General features: G+C 36.6%; 1 pseudogene; it reads right to left on the bottom strand.

The window, feature by feature from the left end:
• Positions 1-3682: 3682 nt before the first annotated feature.
• Positions 3683-3781, bottom strand: LOC149784199 (small nucleolar RNA U3; annotated as a pseudogene).
• Positions 3782-7483: the final 3702 nt, after the last annotated feature.

The following is a 7483-nucleotide window of genomic DNA, read 5'->3' as shown; positions in this document are numbered from 1 at the left end:
TGATAAAAAAAATAAACGTGACTTTGATCTTGATGTTGAATTTATTATTGAGTTAAGACAGCAGCAAATTAATCATTGTGCAAGTTCTAATTGTATAATGTTATGGCGGTATTCGAGTAATGATTCAAGACAATTAACCGTAGACAGAAAAGATAATAGTCGCGGTCATACACGAGAAAATACCATGTTGACCTGTTTTGAGTGTAATCGGCGTCGCGGCGCTAGTTAAGTGATCGCGGTGGTAGTTGTGTATCCGTGGGGATTATTTGTAGTTGTTCACGTGTAAATCCACGTTGAGGAGCAGCCGAATCTAGTCTGTAGATTGCAGGTCTACCTGAGGATCTTGTCACAGTGGATATTTTGTGTGTGGTAACACTCCAAATAGTATAGTCGCTCTCGCTTTACCACCTTCATGTTCACCCGGTTCAAATAAATATCTGACTGTAACATCACCCAATATTTTTTGTTTTTCAACATCTTTTCGTTGTGTTGGTATATTTTTTATTTTGTAATTGCATTAATGGGTTTCATGTTGGTTATTCGTGTAATCTCATTATTTAATGCAGCTATCACGCTTGGTAATCTTGCAACAAATTCGCGAGATATTTTATCTTGAATAAATTCCTTCGCGTATTGATATCCAAATAACCGCTCAGCAAGTGTTCGATTAAATCGCTCAACAATTGCCTGATCACGCTGAATTGCAGTATGACCTCGTCGTATTTTGGTATTATGTTGTTTCATCAACGATGATACTGGACCAAGAAATTCCTTACCAGGATCAACCTGTAATAATTGTAGCCATCGCAGACCACCCTGTGGTCCGGGTCCTCGTTGATAAATTCGTTCAAACGCATCGGCTACTTCAGATGATGTTTTCGTTGATAGAGGTTCTGCTTCTCAATATCTACTTGCAACATCAACTACGGTTAACGCGTATTTGTATGTTTTTCTGCGTACAGTATCATGTGGTAAAAACAGAATATCAGCTTGATGAACTTCATTAGGAACACTAACATCGAAATAAGCGTACTGAATGCGTTTCGGTGGTGGTAGATAAATTTGCCATATTGCTTGTTTGGATAACCACGTTTTAGCAGTAGAATATTTAACCGCTGCTGCATCAGCAAGTTACCAATTGCTGCTTTACCCTTCCAGCATCCTCTTGGTGAATAATAAATCGATTCCATTATTAATTACCAGCCCCAAACGCTAATTTACCTTTCATCGCAGATCTTACTAACCAATTGGCTAATGATTCTCTAATATTTTTATTTTTTATGGAATTTAACGCGTGAATTAATTTCACATCTACAATATGCCTATCTTGTAGATTTTTATTTTATACGCAACATCATGAGCGTGACAAGCTCGATCAATAGCGTTTACTGGTTCCTCGCCTGGTTTTGGTTGATCTTGATTATCGAGCCTGATATCAAGTCTGGTACCAGGACCGCAATAATTATATCCTGGTAGATGTTTTTCTCCGCTGTATTTAGCCCACGGAGTACCTGGAAACTTTGACATCAAATTAGCAATATCACCACCGCGCTTATTAGGTAAAAACGAAAATTTCTTCCTACCACATACAGAACATTTTCCACCATACGCTATTTTTTGATTTTTTGTTGTAACCGTAGCTAAATCAGTAGTTGGAGTTTTAACTCTACAGCGTAAGCAATATAAATTCATATTATAAAATATATGGATATAATTGATTTCTCAGTGACAAGAAAACGAGAACCTGTTAAGCATCATCCTGCGCTACCCAATTCCATCAGAATGATTATCATAGGACCATCTGGATCGGGTAAGAGGCAGTTATTACTTAATCTGATAATGAGATGGTTAAAATGGGATAAATTGTATTTAGTAGCACCATCCGCTGATGATCAACGATGTTATGATGTACTTAAAGATTTCAATGAAAACGCAAGATTACTGGATGAAGGTAATGATGTTATAGAGTTTATAACAGATATTGATGAAACACCGTCCGTAGATGTTTTAGACGGATTTATTAATAATTTAGTTGTATACGACGATGTGATGCTAGATAAACAATCAAATCCAGCCAGAATATTTTCTCGCGGCAGACATAAAAATACAGATGTAATCTATGTTACTCAACGATATACACAAATTCCGAAGGTGATTAGAGACAACTGCAATATTTTAGTTGTGTTTAATGGTGTAGACACACACACACTTAGAAATATTCATCAAACTTGGTGCAGCGGTGACATGGATATAATTAAATTCAGAAATTTCTTCTCACTATCGCAAGCTACTCCGCGTGGATTTATAACAATAAATTTACATGATCCTAGAACAAGATATCGTGTGGGTCTTGATAAAATCTTTTAACGTTTCTGATTTTTAAAATTAATAGCAGCAGAGAGGGCGCCTACCAATGTTGGTCGTCCGTGGAAATTAAACAAAAAAATAAATAAACACGTAGAGTACTTTATTTTTCAGCTACCTTTTCGAACTAATGTTTTATTGATGGGGTTGGTTTCAACAAAAAATAAAAACCTCCCAGGAAACGTTTATTTGTAAAAATCTGGACCTTTCTACGAGATGATTTTATTTTGTTTGTTTTATTTGTTTGTCGGAATTCTATGGTCTGTTCGCCCTCTCTGCTGCTGGTTTGGATTATGTCTGACTGATTTACATTTGGGGCATGGTCTATCCATTTCGCACCCTCTATACCAAGATTTCAATCTAAACCCCATAACATAGAAGTAGGTAGGTATTTAAGGTGCTTCCTCTTTTGGCATTATGAGTATTCTCACCCCGGACTGTATGGGTCCGAAGCCCCATATGATTGCAAATTTCTGTGTTTTGACTTTAGTTCCCTATTTCCTCTCTATCTTTTTATTTTTATTTCTTCTGTACCGATTTCCAGCGGTAATCCTGATACAAAGACTGCCATCATCTTCTCTTCAATTTGTCTGCTAAATGGCGGAGTTGTCTCTACCTGTGCTGTCAGTCCCGTCACCTCAATAGTTTTCCATGTGAGCTATGGTACTTTGTTTTCCTTAGGATACAAATACATATTTATTGTATCCTCCGTTCTGCAAACCGTCAATCTTTCCGATATATACTCCCATTGTGTTGAGGGCAGTTAAAATTTCCCATTGCTTGGGAGCATTGATTATATTTCCAAAGTTAATAGTTTGGCAGCCGGGTTGGTGGGAGTGGTGGTGGTGGTAAGCCAATAAAACCCTGTTTTCCACTTTTGTTTTGAAAGTATCGCCCAGTTGTGACCCTATGGGTTTGCTTGAGGCGCCTATTATGCGTATGTCCATGTTTTCCTGATCCATTTTATCTTTTGAATATTACTCAGATTTTGATTGTTGTTGCACAATGAGGTCTCACACCACTATTATTAGAAGTTAGTATACTCTTTCATTGGTTCGAAAGAAACAAGGCGGTCAACGTGAACTAATTTTGTGCACAATATTTTTATCACTAGATTGTCAATTCAGATGTTTGTGTCGCTTAGGGTCCCTAGTTCACAAACATAGAATTAGTCCAAAATGAATGTAAAAAAGAGATATAGCAAGAAAAAATTAAGTATTTGTTTCCCACAAGGGGGAAACAAAACACAGTACAATTCAATATAATACAAAGTTTATACAAAAACATCTGACCTGTCTTGAGTGTTAATCACTTTGCTCCCACATGCTTGCTTAGGTTCATGGTTTTCGCTCTCGTCAGTTTTACCCGACGACCTGGCGCATCATACTATAGAAATGATCCCCAATAGTATGATCGTCGTTTGGACTATTCTAGTTAATGTCTCTCCATGCCTTTTGAATAAATCAAAACGTAAAATGTAGTTTTTATTATTTTTATTATTTTTATTTTATACAGTTGTGGTAGCAGCGTGATGCTGCCTTCCACGCATGCGTCTGAAAATTAACAAAGGGTCAACGGACGATAGAGACGCAGGTGTTCAGGTTTGATGAGAGGGATTATTACAGAAAATATGAGTGTTCTGAATGATTCAATTCTGAGAGAAAAGAAGATGAATTGTACTTACCATCCACATACAAATGTCACTGTTTGTAAATATATTAACAGCGAGCGGCCGAAAATCCGATGAAATAGATTACGAGATAATGTCTCGTCCCGTTGATCTCCGTTACCAGAAATGTCAACAACAAAAAGCGGATATTTCACAACATAGTACAAGTGCTAGATGTCATGATAAGCGGATTATAATACAACAATGCACTGTTTAAATGGTTTGTCAATATGGACAAAGAATTTGTTTATGTAACAATATATACATTTCAGTGCAGTTTATATCCAGTTTGCGGCTTACTTTCATGTGGTTTCTGAATTTCTGCACTCCAAATCAATGGTTGTATATAAAAGTTTAAACAGCCAACAACGTCGCCAATATAAAAAATCGTCACATGGTATGTTTTGCCGCCAATAAGGAAAAACAATCTAAATTTGCGACATTGGCGAAGACCTACGCGATCCCAGAATGCACTTTATATGCGTTATTTTTCGTACTTTTAAGAAGAAAAAACTACCTTTTCGTGTACGAGAAACACAAAATTTCAGGAGCCACGCCACGATCGTTTTATATTATTCATACAAGATCTCTTCCCCAAAATGATAATACAGTTTTTACGTTTTTTCGTAATTTTAAGAATTTTGATTTCTTTTGTACAAGAAATATACATGTATATGAAATTTCGGGCGCAATACCACGACCGCATTATATCCGAATTCGTGTTATAACGGAGCACGCTATAGCGGGGTCACGCTGTATTTATTTTGGAGCATAACAGGACAAGAGGAAATCAACAACATATCATGATTTGTATGAGATTCTCAGGACAATGTTGGATGCAATGTTAAAATTGTTCATCGATTTTAATCTTTTGTAAATTCTATTAAGATGTTCAAGAAAGTACTATCAAAATTAATTTTGAAAGGCGAGTTTTAGAAATTTTAGCGAAATTATTACAATTTCAACAGGCAGCCAGTTATATTTTTATAGCATAAGGATATATTTCTTCAATGAGAAGTTAATAAAATCAAGCATTATTTTTTAAAACATTATTGAACAAACACAGTGTCATTTGGCATATCTACATACACTGCTAAAATTCAATCAACATCCATTGTCCATAATATTGGCTTCCATCAGGCATGTGCCAAATTATTACCATGTTACAACACTGAACTAAATGATTGGACATCTTGTCTTACTTTACAATGTTGTAAAGCGTTAGAATAGGTAAATGTTTATAAAGTTAGTTTGTACATGAAGAGTAAGGGACTCTCAACTAATTGTTGGAATAAATGTTGAAAATCTAGTCTTTTTTAAGAATATCATCTGTGATCTGATGGACAAAAAAAATGTATACCCGATCTGGAGATATGTTAAATAAAATACAAATTCTGCATTCCACCACTAAAGAAAGAAGGAACCTTAGTAAATGATAGCAAAGTTCAAGTTCAAATACTTATTGGTAAAATTAAATCAGTTTTCACCAAAGATATTTAAAACACTAAGAATTTTTTTTTTTTTTTACACATACAACCTACTGGTACCATACCTTAAGACAACAACAAATGTGTTTGAAAATTGTTGTCAAAAATAAAGACTTCTAAAATAGTTGGACCACGCAACATTGCCAGCTTAATCCTAAAAAAGCTGTGCCCACCAACTCGCCTCTTGGCTGTGAGCTATTTACCAATTGTTGGCTGACTTTTTAAACTTAAAATTAAATGCAAATGTAGCTCCAGTGTTGAAAAATGGAGACCAATTTCACTTTTATCAGCCACACGCAAACTTCTCGAGCATATATTTATAAGCATCTTCTTAACCACCTTGAGAAAAAAAAAAACTAGCTAACTTAAACCATGGCATAAGATTGGGATACTCCTTTGAAATGCAACAATAATGCATGACCATCTTCAAAAGAATAACAAACAAATACAAACCGACATGGTTATACTAGACTTTTCAAATCTTTAGATACTGTGTTTCATCATTAATTACTGTTCAAATTTGAAGACTATGGAATCACTGGGCCACTGTAATGCTGGCTAGAGAGGTTTTGACAAAGCGGCACATCCAAGTGGTGTTAGATGCTGAATCATCTGAAGCAGTTACTGTTTACTCTGGTGTCCCTCAGGGAACTGTGCTAGGACCACTCCTCTTCCTTTGCCACTTAGATGATCTTCCAGACTGTGTGAAATCTCAGATTAGGTTGCTTGCAGTTGACTGTCTCCTTTACAGGACAACCCAAAACAAAATTGACTACCATATGCTACAAAATGGTCTTACATCCCTCAAAAAATGGGTGGCAGATTGGGTTGACCTTTAATGCCACTAAATGCTATTTCATGAGCATGACCAGTAAAACAACAAAATCAAGTCATCTCTACACCTTATACAATCATATACTACAATAAGTGAAAACACATATATTGGATTAATATTATCTGAAGACTTCAAGTAAGAATCTCTTAGCATCAAAGTGACCAGTAAACCAAACTCTTCAGTGTCATTTTTCAAAATAAACGTCATCAGACACTGTCGATAGACATTCATAACAATCATGTATCCAGCAATGTGTTGGAGTATGGTTGTGTCATCAGGGATCCCTATTACACCAAGTGTATTAAAGGAGCTGAAAAAGTTCAATGCCGGCAGCAAGATTTGTATCTGGTAAATACAAAACCATTGAGGGGCCCCGAGTGGCCGAGTGGTCTAAAGTGCTCTCCATTACGGATCACTGCCATCTCACCTCTGTCTGCATCGGTTCGAGTCTCGGATTCAGCCAATGTGGATATGTGAAAAAGCTTGCCAGTAGCTTCTCATGGTTCAGTGGTTCTTTCTGGGGTTTTCCCGGATTCTGTCTCCAGCATTAATGCTGGCCACCATGAATAGCCCATCATGTGCTGAAAAATGGTGTTAAACCCAACAACAAACAACAATAAAACCATTGAAGCAGGATGCACCACCGAAATGTTAGATGACCTAGGTCTACCAACACTCCGAGACAGACATAGTATGATTCAACTGACATACCTTGTTAAAGTGGCCATTGGGTTAATGCTGGTTCTCCCACCCAATCTATTTCAAAAACCATTACTAAATATACATCAAATCAAAGCCAAATCTTTTCCTAACTTTTTAACTAAAAACCACTTCTTGAAACAAATGTCTTTACAAGCACTTAAAAGCTGAAAAAAGACCAACTTTGCTTGACCTTTACTTGAACCAGTCTGGTGGCTTACTGGCTAGAGCATCCACCTCAGATGCAGGAGGTCACGGATTTAAACCGCCGACAGTGTCATACCAAAGATTTATAAAAAAATAGTACTAACAGCTGCCTCACCAGGTGCTCAGCTTTAAGACGTTAGTGTTGGGACTGTCAGGATAATGTGACTGATTGGGACATCATGCTACATGTCTGCGGCATGATGCCTCAGTGATAGATATCGC

The sequence above is a fragment of the Sinohyriopsis cumingii genome, chromosome 14 (assembly GCF_028554795.1).
Source record: "Sinohyriopsis cumingii isolate HCF-2022 chromosome 14, ASM2855479v2, whole genome shotgun sequence".
NCBI classification, from domain to species: Eukaryota; Metazoa; Mollusca; class Bivalvia; order Unionida; family Unionidae; genus Sinohyriopsis; species Sinohyriopsis cumingii.
The sequence above is the reverse complement of the archived record's forward strand: the minus strand, read 5'-3'. Positions and strand labels throughout refer to the sequence as shown.